The sequence below is a fragment of the Diuraphis noxia genome, unplaced genomic scaffold, assembly GCF_037042655.1.
Source record: "Diuraphis noxia isolate RWA-SAM2 unplaced genomic scaffold, SU_Dnox_SAM2 contig0004, whole genome shotgun sequence".
In the NCBI taxonomy this organism is placed as follows: Eukaryota; Metazoa; Arthropoda; class Insecta; order Hemiptera; family Aphididae; genus Diuraphis; species Diuraphis noxia.
In genome coordinates this window covers 70572341-70588537 of record NW_028301714.1, presented here as the reverse complement: position 1 = coordinate 70588537, position 16197 = coordinate 70572341, and the positions used below count along the sequence as shown (strand labels likewise).

The following is a 16197-nucleotide window of genomic DNA, read 5'->3' as shown; positions in this document are numbered from 1 at the left end:
ACTCTCCTATTATTTGAAATATGACTCATGTCAACTTAGAAAACAATATTAAGATCGACTCTGTCATTTATTCAGGTCTTATATGATCTTAACTTATAAAAATATGTAAATAATTTTGATAATACAATTTACCTGAATATTTTTTGTCATTATCCTAAATATTCACATATATACAATGTTTATAATTTATAAATATATGTAATACCTTTTCTTATTTTATTATTCCATTATTATTGTTATCAATCTAATTGAAATACTTAAAAAATTTATGGTTGGTGAACATATATTTGTTTCTAAAGTAAAGTAAATAATTATTTGAATTGATGAAATGTTCATAATATATTATATTTTGATAGGTAATACCTTTTTTTAATCAATTATTCTGACTATCATGTATAATGAATGGCATTTTTTTTTCATTTCAGAATTAGGAAAAACTTTCTAGGAATGTTGAATTTCTAAATAACAGAATTCAATCAATTGTACAATAGGTCGTACATTGGTGGGAATTAAATTATTGAAAATTCAATTAATTGTTTTGAAATGCTTAGTCACCAAAAGTTTAAAGGTTGTAGTAAAAGTTTCAGGAAACTTTAAATACATTAGAACACAACTATTTTAAGCATAGTTCAGTGATTTCATCAAATCATCAGACAAAATTGTTACCTGCTTATATTATGACCTTATGTTGTGTTAAATTGAATTTTAACAAATGACTTCTTGTTACAAATTCCATTTATTAATTGTTCTGTGCTGTTGTATTATTATGATATTATTATATAATAATATTGTTTATAAATGTATTATAATTATATAGCTACTTTTATTATTATTTTAAATTGGTAAATACGGCCAATAAGAATTTTTATTATTAATAAATCATATTTATAATATATATATTAAAAAAAAAAACAAAATATTTATTGATTGTTTTGTTTTATGTTATTGTAGGATTTTGATAACGATGGGTTCCATCGTATGAGTAAAACTGAACTTCCAGCCAAATCCATCAATAATAATGAACATATAACAAATCGATTAAATAGCCATGAATTTGTAAGTATATTGTAAAATACATTTTAAGTTGGCATATACACCGTTATTTTACTACATCATAACGGATTCACGATAAGTATAAAGTTTAAACGTTGGATTCAGCGGTGCCACTGGGATATATTTTGGGGAGGAATATATACATTTTAACTTACAATCAATGAATATATATATATATTATATACGTATATATATATAATAATATATGTATATATTACTTATTAGTATATTAAATTTACTGATATAACTAACAGAAGTAACAAAAAGTTTTCTCTCGTGATTAAATTATCTTCTTTAAGACGAGAAATGTTGATATTTTATAGAAAATGTATTTTGTACTTGTGTTTGATGTTTATGTATTGGTCACTAAGTAGATTTTCTATAAAAGATAGTTCATAATTTTTTCTACAACTTAATTTACAATATTTAGATTTTGGATGTATAATATTAAATAATAATAAAAAAAAAATATATAGTGACCAATTATTAATTAATTAGGTAATTAATCAACGAAAGTGTCAAAATATGATATCTACCAATTATTAAAGTTTTAAAAAATTATAATTAAAATTGTATGAATTTATTTTTATTTTTCTTGGCATTAAGTTTCGATTGAAATAAAGTTGTTACGCTTTAACTTTTATTTGAGAAAATTATGATTATAATTTAATTCCTAGGTACTTATAAAATTAAAATCTTTGTTGAAAATATATTATAAATTATTTAAATTATCAACAACTTAAATTTAAGTTAATGTGGACAGTCGTATTGCTTTTTCATGTCATAAAAAATATGTACCTATAGATTAATATTATGTTTGTTATTAACTGTTTGTGTTATCAACGCATTAAGAATTTCATCTGTTCTTCAAAGGTAACAGTTGCAAGCCAAGAAGTTGTAAAAGAAAGATCCTACCGCGATACAGTTCAACCTAGAAAAGTAGTTCCACGGTACGTTGTACCAAGAATTAACAACTTAGAACATATTAGTAACGTGATTCCTCGATTCACTAAAACACCAAGTAACTACCAAAATACATTTAATGATGAATTCTGGCCTGATATGTGGTACTTTGTGAGTATAATAATTTTTTTTTGAAAATTTTTTTTGATTGATGCGTTCCTTAACAACACTGGATATTTAAGTGTAGATATTATTGTCACACAAAATTTAAATATTTATATTGTGATAAACAGTAATGTTTGATGTAATAATTCGATAGTATTTGAAATTGTAATATATTCCGCGGTATTTCAGTGGTTAAATTTGTATTAGGTATTGAAAAAAAAATTTACATTTATTTGAAGTATTGGTTTAATTTACTCTTTTAAGCATCCTTTATTATACACGGTACCTAACGTAGAACCATTGTGTTGTATGACTTGAAGCTTTTTGATGTGACCATAATCTACTTGCTGATACGTAATTGGAACTTAAACTAAACATAATTATCATTATTTACTATTGATTAACGAGTAAGCAGACTTTTTAAAATCAATCAAAACTTATAAACACCAACATTCTAGCTTGAACAATTTAAAAGCTATTAAACAATAAACACTATTAAACAGACTACATGCCTTATATTATGAACAATATTAAGAAATAGAAATTGATACAAGTTTGCACACTAATGATATCAAAATAACAATATTAGCCTTTCAAAAGTTGGTAAATTTATTAGTTTTATGATATGTTTATTTTTTAAGGGAGATATACTCTTGTGTAAACATTTTGTTTGAGGATTTGAGTTTAAAGTTCATTATACTAAATAATAGGTTATTTGCATTTTAGACGGCATGTACTTTTTGAATTCTTACAAGCCATAATAATATGCTATATTAAATAATTTAATGTTAATAACTAGTCTAACTAAAAAAGTATTTATAAAATGTATAATTGATTATTCATTAAACTAATAGAATTATAAATTTTAAAGATCTTTCTGAAATTTATTTTACTGACGTATGTTTAATTTTTATAAATTAAATACGTACATTTTTTTTTTTGTCTTCAGAGGTTTGCATGTTCTTTAATTTGATTATAATATGTTTATACGGTATTAAACATTTTCAGCAAGATATACGAACTAATCCAAACGATCCTGTGCTTGATATGAATATAGTACCAGTATTAATTGGACTCGGGATTACAGGCGAGGGTGTGAATATTACAGTAACAGATGATGGATTAGAATGGACACATCCAGAAATATTACCGAAATTCGTGAGTTATGAACTTTTTAAAATCTAATGAATATATTTTGTAAAATATTGATTTACAAAAATGACGGTGAAGTTAACAGCATGTGTATTAATCAGCTTACTTGATAGGTTAAGGTACTCATTATGGCTTTAGTAATTTACAATACGCCGATTATTATTTTCCAATTGTGTTGCTTGCTAGCTTGTTACTATTAATTATTGATAATAATGCAATACATTTTATTGATTTCTTTGATAATATACAATTAAAAATATGTTAAATTTGAAAGAATTTTTTATAAAAATATGATGAATGTTTATAAATCAAACATTTCTTTACTGTCGTATTTTCGTAAGTAATTTTATGTACAATTTAAAATTCGAATTGAGTTAAAGTTAATTTATCCAGAAAAGTATCTAGGAGCCAATAAACGGGAGGTCAAAGCGGAATTGAAGTTAAAAAATAAAATAAAAATAAAAGTAGCTGCTATAAAAAGTACCTCCTAAGTACTTATTGTTAAAATAATATTGTTGTGCTCATACCCGGATTTGATTGCACCCTTGTATATTATATTATTATATTATCTATATATTACCCTCTTATATGTATAATTAAGCCACTGATAAAATCGCTATTAAAGTAAATTCATGTGTTAAACACTCGTATGCATTTAAATAGGGTTTCTCCTTTGAAAGGAAATGGTTTATGTTTCATGTTTATAATTTACTGAATAATCAAGTTATAATTACTATCATAAAATATATTTAATATTACTTAGTATTAAATCAATTAATTTGTTTGATCTTATATTATTTTAAAATAATTGTATGGTTCTTAGTATTAGTTCTGTATTCATTTTGAAACATATATTTATTACTTTGATAAATCAAGAATTTTTTTAATATTGCCTTATTAGCACAGATTACATAAAATATTATATATTTTATATAATCTGTGGTATTAGTATGATTAGGTATTACAAGTTTATTTTTTTTTTATCAGAATCCTGACTTAAGTTGGAATTTTATTTCCAATGATAATAATATAATTCCCGATAAAGATGAATATGGAAACTATAGATCTCATGGAACTAGATGTGCTGGGGAAATAATTATGCAGCCAAATAATAAAATATGTGGAGTAGGAACAGCGTATGGTGCTAATCTTGGAGGTAAACAGGATATTTCTACGACTTTATTGAATTTTAAAGAGTTTGTTGAGGTTAAACTTAAATGTTAATTAATAAATAATAATTTATTTTGTTTTAGGCATTAAATTTTTAGATAATAGTTCGACAGACACTAGAGAAGCTAAAGCATTAAAATATGCTCGTAAATATGCATGCATTTATAGTAATTCATGGGGTCCTGCGGATACTGGAACGTTTATGGAACATTTGACAGATCTTGTTAAAAGGTCGCTTTCGAAAGGCATACACCAAGTAAAGTACCAAAAAGATAAAGTTCCGTTCTAATTGTTTTTTATCTATTGTATAAATACGTTTCGTTTTTAATATTTCAATACTGCGTACACATAGCAGAATATGCTATTAATTGCTAACCGCCTAAATTGTATTTATGTGATTTTTATCATCGCAATAATATTACTGATTTGTTAATTAGTAAAAGATTTTTCATAAGATTAGATAATATTATTAAAATGTAAATTGCATTACAAATAAACAATTATAGTTAAAAATTGTTCTTCGTATAAAACTCAACCGACCGCGTGGTTGTAGGGCCGGGACGGAAAAGGAGCTATTTATGTGTTTGCCGCTGGTAATGGAAAAACTGAAGGCGACAATTGTGCTTGCGACGGTTATGTAAATTCTATATTTACCATAGTTATTGCTAGTTGCGATGATAGCGGTCATGTAGCACATTATTCCGAAAGATGTGCTTCGATCATGGCTACTGCATACAGTGGTTCAGGACAAGAAAAGAATGTGGTATGTATCACAATAATATTGGGTCTTGAGTCTTTGTTAACCTCGGTAATAGGGTGTCATAAGTTCTGGCGTTAAATGAGACCATTCAACTTAAATTAACGTGGACGATAACACCATCTGTTTTAGATTCACCAAACGTATCTGAAAAGATTTTAAAATGTTATCATTCCTTTTAAAATAAACAGTTCGAACGAACATTAGAGAATCAAGAAACGCTATTATTGATTATTATTCAATCATTTCCTATGCTGTTAAAATGATTTTGTATCCTACGATACATTGTTGTAGTGCCTAGCTATGGTACTTACAAAATATTGAAATATATGTCAGTTAGTATTTTCTTTGAAATACATTTAATACTCATACAAACACGGACACAGCGATCAGTTTAATATGATATAGCTTTTATTTCTATGTGAAATCTATAGAATTATCCTTTGAATTCCGCACTGTATTTAATTTTCATTTTTTTCCTGGGTGGTCTTGTATAATATATATGTATATTCCATAACCTGAGTAATGTACTTTTTTATCGTATATAAGAGAAATCAATTATTATTTATAGTATTTTATGTATATTATAAAGTATAAAGTATTTTTAATCTCCATGTATATATTTAAGACAACTATAATATTGTAGAGTTAATGTTATACTTACAGGAATACAATCGGATAATAGATTAAATAATATATTTCAATAAATATCCATTTAGTGAGATTTTAAAAATTAAATATTTTTTACTTTTATCTAGTTGACTACCGATGTAAACGGAAAATGTACTGACAAACATACAGGGACGTCTGCAGCGACACCTTTGGTGTCTGGTATTATAGCATTAGCTCTATCGGCAAAGTAATATTGCAAAGGTCCAAAAATCAAATTATTCGAATTTTTAATTTTTAATTATTTAAAGCTCGGAATTAACATGGAGGGATGTACAACATTTAATAGCTTGGACATCTCAAGTGGCGCCATTGAGTGATAACTTCGGATGGAATAGAAATAAAGCTGGGTTTTATTACTCAGTCGACTTTGGGTTCGGACTAGTGAATGCTTATCAACTAGTTCAACAAGCTATGAATTGGGAAAACGTGCCTGAAATGTCATCGTGTGGTATACGTATGCCTAAGGTTAAGTAGGTATCGCAGAAAATTAGTATATATCCATAATTCTTTTAATGATAAAATTACTTTTAATAAAAATGTATGTACAATACTGTGCTTACATATCAAATAAAACCTTAAAATAGATCTCCCTTTAAAGTTATATTAATTAATCGTTTAAAATTCATAAAAAAAAAATCATAACAATTTATTAATAAATAGTATTAAGTTAATGATAAATTGTATTTGCTTAGAGGATTTCCAGTATCAAGAAATCGTGCTGCCCGAATTACCGTATACTCGAATGGTTGCGAAGGATTGGCTGGAGAAATAAAATACTTGGAATATGTACAATTAGTATTAACAATGTCGTATCCAAAAAGAGGAGATATTCAAATAGCAATGAAATCACCCTTAGGTAATATATATTTAATAAGTTATAACTGTTTAAACATTTGTGAGTTGACCATGGATAATAGCAAAGCTATAGCCTAAAATAACTTATTAGTTTTTTACACCGAAAAAAAAAATATAAACATAGTTTTTTTTATAAATTACTTTAAATTCATATTTGGAAAAAATTATATAATTAAACAAAGAATAATGATTAGTTGTTTTGTTGTGATTGATAGTAATTATTCTTGGATACTTGAGACTTTAAGAGTATATTATTATATTTTACACACACAATGATATTTTAAAATGCAATTTTTTCGAAAAAAATTATTTTAGTCTACCGTGTAGTATATGACCTAATAGTAAAATAAATAAATTTAATCACAATAATATCATAAATTATACATTCTTAGGCTGACAGACCGTATTCATTCAGAACCTTTTTAAGTATACGATTTTTAATACCATTGAATTAAAATTTAACATATTCATTACACAGACCCTCTGGACTTCTTATCTACTTACTCGATATTTTTCTAATTTGAAAGCCATGAAAAATTGAAAATTTCAAGCAAATGAGATCATTAGAATTCATAATCTATTAATTATTAAAGTCAAACAAACATATTGTTAATTAAATTGAATTAAATGAAATTAATGTTATATGGTTTTTATTTTCATAAAATTAACAAGTTTAAATTACCGTTTTTTTGTGCAATTTTTGGTGTACTCAATGGGTGCATATACCCATTGAAATGATTAAAAATATCCGTAAATAAATAGCTATTAAAATGAATGTATTTATCATTACCGGTGAAATGTATATGACACATTTATTTATAGTTTACATAATATGTAACTGTAACTATACCTTGTGCACAATACGATAAATTCAATTTATAATTTTAATTTATCATCGTATATTTACTTGTATAGGAACGGAATGTCATGTCCTGGAAAATCGACCAAACGACTTTAGTACTAATGGATTACAAAAGTGGACATTTTCAATACTGGCTTTCTGGGGAGAATCTCCAAAAGGAAATTTTGTCATAGATATTTTTGATATGGTATGATATATATATATACAGGGCGATTTTTTTATCATGAACCACTCATTATTTCAAAAAGTATCAATGTTTTTGAAAATATTTTTTTACAAAGTTTCATGTTGTTAAAAAAACAACGTTTTTATAAAAAAATTATATTTTTTAATATTTTTTATCCTTATAATTTTTTAACTTTTTTACTTTTTTGAATGGCAACCTAGAGTTTTAATTTCATATTCCAAAGCAGAATATTTTTCTAAGTATTTTGATACGTAAAAGTCGAATTTTGGACGAGTAGTTTATGAGTTATAAGTATTTAAAGTTTAGATTGGCGGAGTGGAGTGGTACGGGGTTACCCCGCAAAATGTTTGTCCACTACTCCGCTTGTCAAAACTTTAAATACTTATAACTCATGAACTACTCGTCCAAAATTCGATTTTTACGTATCAAAATACTTAGAAAAATATTCTGCTTTGGAATATGAAATTAAAACTGTAGGTTGCCATTCAAAAAAGTAAAAAACTTAAAAAATTATAAGGATAAAAAATATTAAAAAATATAATTTTTTCATAAAATCGTTGTTTTTTTAACAATATGAAACTTTGTAAAAAAATATTTTAAAAAACATTGATACTTTTTGAAATAATGAGTGGTTCATGATTAAAAAATCACCCTGTATATAATAATTATGTATTTGACTTAATTAGAATTTAATCTATATATTATGTTGTTATTGTAGACTGGCGATTCATCCAACAAAGGTAAAATTAATGGAATGACTTTATCTTTACACGGAACCAAAGATCCACCAAAAATTTATCTAAATGGTCATCGGAAATATGATCATATGATATTAGCGAAACCGGTTGGTATCTAAAATACATAGTATTTTAATTAATAACCGCTTTAATTTTCATTTTTCATTGCTACTCACAGGGAGATAAACCTAGATTTTCGAATCTCAGTCAAAGTAAGGCGAAAAACCTTAAAAGATCTAAGGTTCAGAAAAGACCCAATATTTCAAATCCAGTTAATAACGAAAAATTTCAAATTCAAAATGATAAAATGTCACAACAAGAATTTTTAATGGATAATATTATAGAACAAGAAATTCAAGATGAATTAATTTTGGAGAGTATTTTAAATCATTAATGAGATCAGCTATCGATTTAGAGAGCGAATGTAAATTTTGAAAATTATGTTTTTGGTGCATAAGTAGAATGCCATTTTTTAATTTATGATGAATTTAATATTTGTTGTGGTGTCAACTAAATACATTTTTAATTTCTTAATTTGATTTAATTACTTCTCACATATTGTATTGTAGGTAATAAACACAATCATGTTTATTATTATGGCATTCAGTTTTTTTTATACATACTAATTCATTATTCTGCATTTTCCTTGATAATTATTATATGTTATTATATATCTACTATTTTTTATATTCACCTGAAGGAATTGTTTAAAAATTTTAGTTATATTTTGAATCCTTTTAAAACATATTAAACATTCATTCGTATAAACTATTAAATCCAATATAATATTTGAACAGAACTAATTTCATTTGTAATACAAAGAGAAAATCCATATAATATTACCACATGAGGTAAAGTTTTAAAATATTAAATCATTTTTTAATTTTATTGTTATGTATAACTGTTGTGAACACTAATTTAGATGAAAGTAATGTTGCATGCATGCATGAATTTAAATAATTAATGTTCTAAAATTTTAAAATAATGGACTTTTAACTATGAATTAAAAGGAATAATAATTATAAGTTCAAAAATTAAATTGATAACTTGCAAAATAACACAACAAAGTAATTTGTAATGAATTATTTATTAACATTTTTATAGTTATTAATTATTAATTCAGTAATGATAGATAAATTGAAATATTTTTCTGCGATTATTATTGAAATATTATAAAAATTGATTGATTAATTTTTATATTACGTATAGAAATGCTCTAGTCACAATTTTAATTTGTACATAAATATTATAATATGTACCTACAGTAAAAAAACAGTTTATTTATATGATATATTATGTTTGAATTAACGCTTGATAACTTTGATGAATTTTTGTTGAACTATAATACATATACGTATAATGTATAATATACTGAAAGTTCAAAAAAAAAAAAAATTTAAAAAAAAAAACTTTGATGAATTTTATAAGAAATTTCGTCATAAATCTTATATCTAGTTTACGTAAACCAAGCAGTTAATTATGTGTGATTACTGTTTATGAAAAGACAACACAAATGATTTTTTTCTTAAAAGTTATGTGTAGTATAGTATTATATTGAATTCTTAGAGCGCAAAGAACATTGTCGGGCATAAAGATGTCACAAAATGTATTTAAAAATTGAATTCGTATTGCTCGTTATTCCATTATTCGCTCGTTGTGTTCTCCTTCTATATTAATTCACAAGCCAAAGTAAGGGTGTGATAAAAAAAAAATTATAATTTTAGTAAACGTTGAACTAACGAGCACGTCATTTGGTTGACACTTGTTCTGTCATTAAACTCAATACGTCTGACGAATTAAATGTGCGTTAAATAACATGTAATCAAGTATAGGAGCCACGGAGGTTTAATAATTGTACACCTAAATAAATATTATATGAGCTGACAGAAATTATTGACGAATAATATGTTGTAGGTATATTGAAAACGGTCGCGATATCTACTCTACTATGTAAAACGGCACTTATGGTATCATTCTGTTCGTTCACACGTTTTGATTTCGTACGGTTGTTTTGTTCGATTATACACTGCAGGTAAATACAATGATAATAATAATATTATTACGTATTATAATTATTTTCCAATACACACGCTGTTTGTGTAATTGTAAAACATTTGTAGAGAAATTCAATTAATTACAACAATAATAATTATCATATAATAGAATAATGAATAAAAATCGTGTAATAAAAAATGTCAATAGTCAATACCTAATAAGTAAATTTACCTAGGTATTTATATTTTAAAATATATTTTGTTAGCATAATACAACATTCATAAATCATACGGTGCATTTATTATTATTTGAAAAACTTCACTTTGAACATTTTTTATAAAAACTAATATAATAGGGTTAAGGTGAAACTTAGATGGAAAAAAAATAAAATAAGAATTCTGCATTTTTCGTTTGTGGCCAGTGGTTACGTTACGGATACGGGAGTGGTCAGAAATGTCATGTTACAAAAATAGTACAGATATTTATAAATGGTTATTGTATTAAATCATATTTTACTGGTTATTAATTATGAATAAACGTTTCATAAGCTATATATAGCATGGGTATATTGTTTTTGTATAATATAATATGCACTAATCAAAAATAACAATTCGAAAACACTTACGATTTGCATGTTATGATACCTATATTATAATATTTTATATCTGATATAAGTATATTATATCATTATCTAGAAACACTATATTAAAAAAAAAAAATATATATATATATATATATATACAGTTATATATATAATATATATATATGTATCATGTATGAATATAAATAGTTACGCGACGGCACAAGTAAAAATATTACACGAATGGGTTTAAAGAATTCACATTATAATATAGAACTCGAATGCTAAATTATAATAACTTTAATAAAGTTTGATATAATTTATGAGTTTTAAGTATTCCAGAAAAACGTAACGAAATTAATAAAATTATACACATCCATATGCCAATATTACAATGTTTGAAAAGGATATAAAGCGATAATATGTTATATTTTATATATACATAATATATTATATATGTATGTATATTATTACTATTATGTTATACAATGCTTAGATGACGTATTTATTGTATGAAATATCAAGTATGTAAGTAATATTATTGAACATAAGCCATAAGGTGATTTATATTTCATTTCGAAATACGTAGGTACGCCTAACTATATTTACGATATGTGTTATGGTGCATTAACTGACCTACTAAATGCATTCATCGTTCTTTAAATTGGGAATTAAATTATATGAATTTGGTCCATAGAATTAAATTAAATTAAATTACTTTTTTTCTGTTTCAAACGTATTATTGTCTTTCTTGATCTAATCTATTGCAATACAGAATATTTATTAAAGAGTAACATTATTTTTCGAAAATAAACTTTAAATTTATATTTTAAACGTTTATTTGTAAATTGAAATTACACCTTTTAAACTATTTTGAGTTTCATTCATAAAAGTATAAGCTAACCAATGTAATAATTTGTGTTTAATTTCATCAAATTATTAGTTAAATTTAATTGAACAATATGAAGAAACAGCTATGGTTGACCAGTCATTCTCATTCAGTATAGTATACTATTATAATGAGTAATAATGAATATATCGATTTAATAAATTACATTTTTCTGCGTAAAAATAATTAATCATGCTTCAAAATTAAAGAGCGAAAATTAAAAAAGCAGACAGAAACTTGTGTAACAAACAATAAAACTTTACTTTATAATTTGATAAAATTGCAGTTGAATTTTCAAGAACTAGACAGGTGATTTTTTTTATAGATATTAGTTAATTAGGAAATAATTTGTTCAGTAAAATTATTGTATTTTTTTTATAAACATGAGTTTTACAGAATAACTTTTAAATCAATCATATACATAAAACAATTAAACGTTAAAAACAAAAATAATCAGAGAATTATTTTAAAACTATTAACGTTAATCTATTAAATTATATATCTATCTTCCTACTTATAGGTACATATTATGTATCTATGTACAAAAATGTATTTTTCCAATGTTAAAATGTTTGCCTATTTAAATAATTATATTAATTAAGAATTTAGTAGAATAAATTAAATAAAAACGTTGAAAATATTATCTCCATATTTTAGTTTTGATTTTGAATCTGAAAAACGTTAACTCATACTGTTAAAATAATAATAGTTTACAGAAAATTATCGATACAAAGAAAAATGTATTGTATTTATATGTTTTATGACGTATATTTGATATTTATTTGCATGTTTAGTCTCAGTTAATGGTGCAATTTATTTAAAAGAAAATTGGTTACGTTGTGTAGTTTTCAAAAAATAGAGTAAAACTGCAATTTTAACAGTAAATATACATAGCCATATAGGTTATAAAAAAACTTTAAGTTTCAACGATTATTAACAAACTTAAACATGTCATATTATCACTTTGGTTTAAGTTTTAGTTACATATTAGATATTACTTGTATTTAATTTTAAGTTAGGCTTTTAAATTATATGTAATGTAATAAGTTATTAGAACCTTATTAATAATAAGGTTCTAAATAATAAGTTATTATTAATCTAGTCTAAAGACTAAAAAGCGGATTTTTAGGTTTTTAAAAGCTTAAAATATAATGCAAATATGTTTTTAAATAAACTCTAAAATATTCTCTAAATATTCATTAAACTTGTAAATATGCAGATAATATAATTTTTTTCTTCCAAAATCGTCCAATAAAAACAATAAAAAGCTATTATTTACTTTCCATTGGTAACGGGTGAATTATTTATATATATATATAAATGTAAATAATTGAATGATTTTTAATTTATATCACTCATAAATTAAACCATTTTTTTGGCTAAAAAAATAATAACTTAAGAAATTAACAAAATATATGATTTTTATAGAAATACATTCTATTCCTTGATATACAGGGGTGGCCACAACGAGGCTCACAAGCCGCATGTGGCTCCTGAGTGAGTTTCTTGTGGCTCTTGACACCAAGATTAAAATAAAATGAATTCATATTATATAAAAAGCATTTCTCAAAAGTAAAATCCCATTTCTTAATGTGTATCTACCTGAACAATAATGCTCTGTGTGGTGTAAAAAATGAATGTTCCTTTATTTGATATAAAATTAAAAATATGTTTTCATTTTATAAACATACCTACCTATCTTAACAATGTGACTAACTTCGAAATAGCTTCATACATTTGCGACTCCCAAAATTAAAGTTAGTGGTCGTCCCTGGAATATATTTTAAAATATGAAAAATAGGCCAAATATTCTCTAATGTCCAAAATATACTTTAAATGCAAAATAAATTGTTTCCTATTAACTTTATGATGGATAAATCATTAAATTATTCACATCTTTCACCCTCATACAGTTACATAAAGCCAATAAAAATATGTAAAAACCTAAAGATCCGTTTACTACTGAGTACTGAGTAATAATCATAATTGACTAAGCATATCAATCGTAAAAATTAGGTTACAAATTACAATAATTAAAGACATTTGATTATTTTTATCCCGTTCATTAGAAAACCTAGGTATGAAAAAGATTATTAAGTATTAAAAATTTTGGTGTATCTATTGATTGCAATAGATTAGGATAAGGCAAAAAATCTTGCTGCACAGCTATCACATAAAATAATAAAATAATTACGCACGTCTGTTCTGAGTACCTGGTTTTTATTATATAATATATATCAAATTCCTGAATGTGTTTTTTATAAACATTAAACATATATTTTTTTTATTGTGAAAAATATGGGTCATGCTTGTTTAAAAATATATATTTATGGTTTTAGTATGTGTTGTGGGGTAATAGTAATGTAGTATTAATAGTATTGCGAGACAAATATTTCTTCAACTGGAAGGATAACGTAACATCGCAATAGTAAAAATAGATATTATATCCCTGTCCCCATTACCTATATTTATTATGTTGTTTATTTAATTTTTTTTACACAAAATTATGTCATATTTATATAACCAAAATTGATAGTTAAAATATTGCGGATGTTAATAAGACATATAATTAATTATATACTATACAAACTCGTAGTGATAATAATAATAATGCGCCTTTTTGAAAATTAAGATGTTCTTAATTATAACTCTATTAAATATCGGTTGACAAATTACCATAATATTACTTTTGGATATTTTAAAACTTTAAAACTTTAATTTAAGAAAAATATTTTGAGATTCACCTACCTAGTTATTGTTAACGAATAATTATGTAACGACCTTTAATATGTACGTACCTAATTTTATTTGTATATTTTCGTTGAACACAATCATGATAGTTAGAGTGGTAAGTTTGGTCTTGTTTCAAACCTACACAAAATATATACAAAGCCATAATACCTTTATTAAATATTTCTATCTACATAATTTTAAAATGATTATATTTTACAAGTTATATTAGTGTATATTTTCAATTTTGTATCTATTAGATGTCTATATCTATATTACATTCTAAACGTCGATGAATGTGTGTATATATTTACAACAACAATAATATATTGAGTTATTTTTAAATTTTTCTGTCTGAAGATACTTGTTCTATAAGATTCATAAACTTTGAATGAGGTTTCAAGTAGGATATAGTTTGCACCTATGTAGGTTTGGACATTCATCACCACTTTTTAAAATAACCAGGAGAAAATTTCGTTAAAATCGTATTATACTATTATGTTAAAATAACTATTTGGTAGACTGTCTCTCCACTCAGAATCGTTTTTCATCGCTGACAATGACTTATCATTGAATAGCAATTTAAAACTTTCATTATAGTGACCTATTCAATGACAAGATATATTCGACAGTTAATGTGTGGCAGAGCGGTTACATACTTGAAGGATTTTTTTATAAAGTGCACATCTATTTTATTTTAATTAGTAATTTTTATCGTTTTTGAGCATTATTTTGGTAGAGTTCATTATAATCTTTATAGGGGTGGAATAAAGTCATACATATATTATATTATATAATGTTGGTGGCTTTTGGTGTATCGAATATTTGAGTTATACTCATTCTAATTACATTTTAACAGAGAGGTTGAAATTAGTAGAAGATACAAACAATTAAAAAAAAGTCTCTAAATGTATATAATATTTTTATTTTATAATAATTTTAATGTTGTAGCCAATTCAAAATTACCATCCACTTTACTGCCAGTAGTGATTTTGATAAAATTGCGGGAGGTTTGAATTGAGTTCTACGGCACAAATAATTGTGTCACACGAATATACGTAAAATTAAATATTAAAATATTGTATAGTTGCTATTAAAGATCATTGATTAAGAAAATCTTAAGAACAATACAACATGTGTCTACATGACAATATCCAATTTAATTCACAGTTCTCTATTGATCGTTGTATAAGAATAAAATAACAATACACTGTCAACAGTCTGAGCGTAGGATAAGATGCATTTTGCTTAAACTATATTCTTAACAGATATATGTAGCTTTAAGATCCAATTAGGAAATGTCGAATGAGACCGAACAATTATTTCTCATTGGCCATAACAATATGTATTTGTCATTATAACTATTTTTGTTTTTAAGTTGGTATGCTATTGAGTTTTAAAATAAATATCGAACAATAATACAAATAACTATAATTTTTATAGACTAGTTTAACTTGTCCATGTAAGACCTAAATCATCTTACCTGTTCA

At 24.6% G+C, this 16197-nt stretch overlaps 1 protein-coding gene and 1 pseudogene across 5 annotated transcripts in view; both read left to right on the top strand.

Annotated features, from left to right (window-relative positions):
• LOC107168240 (neuroendocrine convertase 1-like) overlaps positions 1-9107 on the top strand; it is a 30165-nt pseudogene extending 21058 nt beyond the window's left edge. Inside the window, exons 3-14 of the transcript XR_016191706.1 lie at positions 952-1056; positions 1927-2127; positions 3130-3279; positions 4261-4429; positions 4527-4699; positions 4997-5206; positions 5959-6059; positions 6121-6342; positions 6565-6728; positions 7643-7776; positions 8495-8620; positions 8692-9107. The product of XR_016191706.1 is annotated as a neuroendocrine convertase 1-like (transcript). The remainder of the gene's footprint in view (positions 1-951; positions 1057-1926; positions 2128-3129; positions 3280-4260; positions 4430-4526; positions 4700-4996; positions 5207-5958; positions 6060-6120; positions 6343-6564; positions 6729-7642; positions 7777-8494; positions 8621-8691) is intronic.
• A 1315-nt stretch (positions 9108-10422) lies between these two features.
• The window catches only part of LOC107168153 (neuroendocrine convertase 1-like), a 45134-nt gene continuing 39359 nt past the window's right edge, over positions 10423-16197 (top strand). For 3 of the 4 annotated variants that reach the window (XR_016191605.1, XM_089227128.1, XM_089227126.1), the window contains exon 1: positions 10428-10545. The gene's annotated coding sequence lies outside the window, so the exon portion shown is untranslated. Of the gene's footprint in view, positions 10546-16197 lie in introns of all 4 variants that reach the window. The other variant, XM_089227125.1, reaches the window with a different exon arrangement.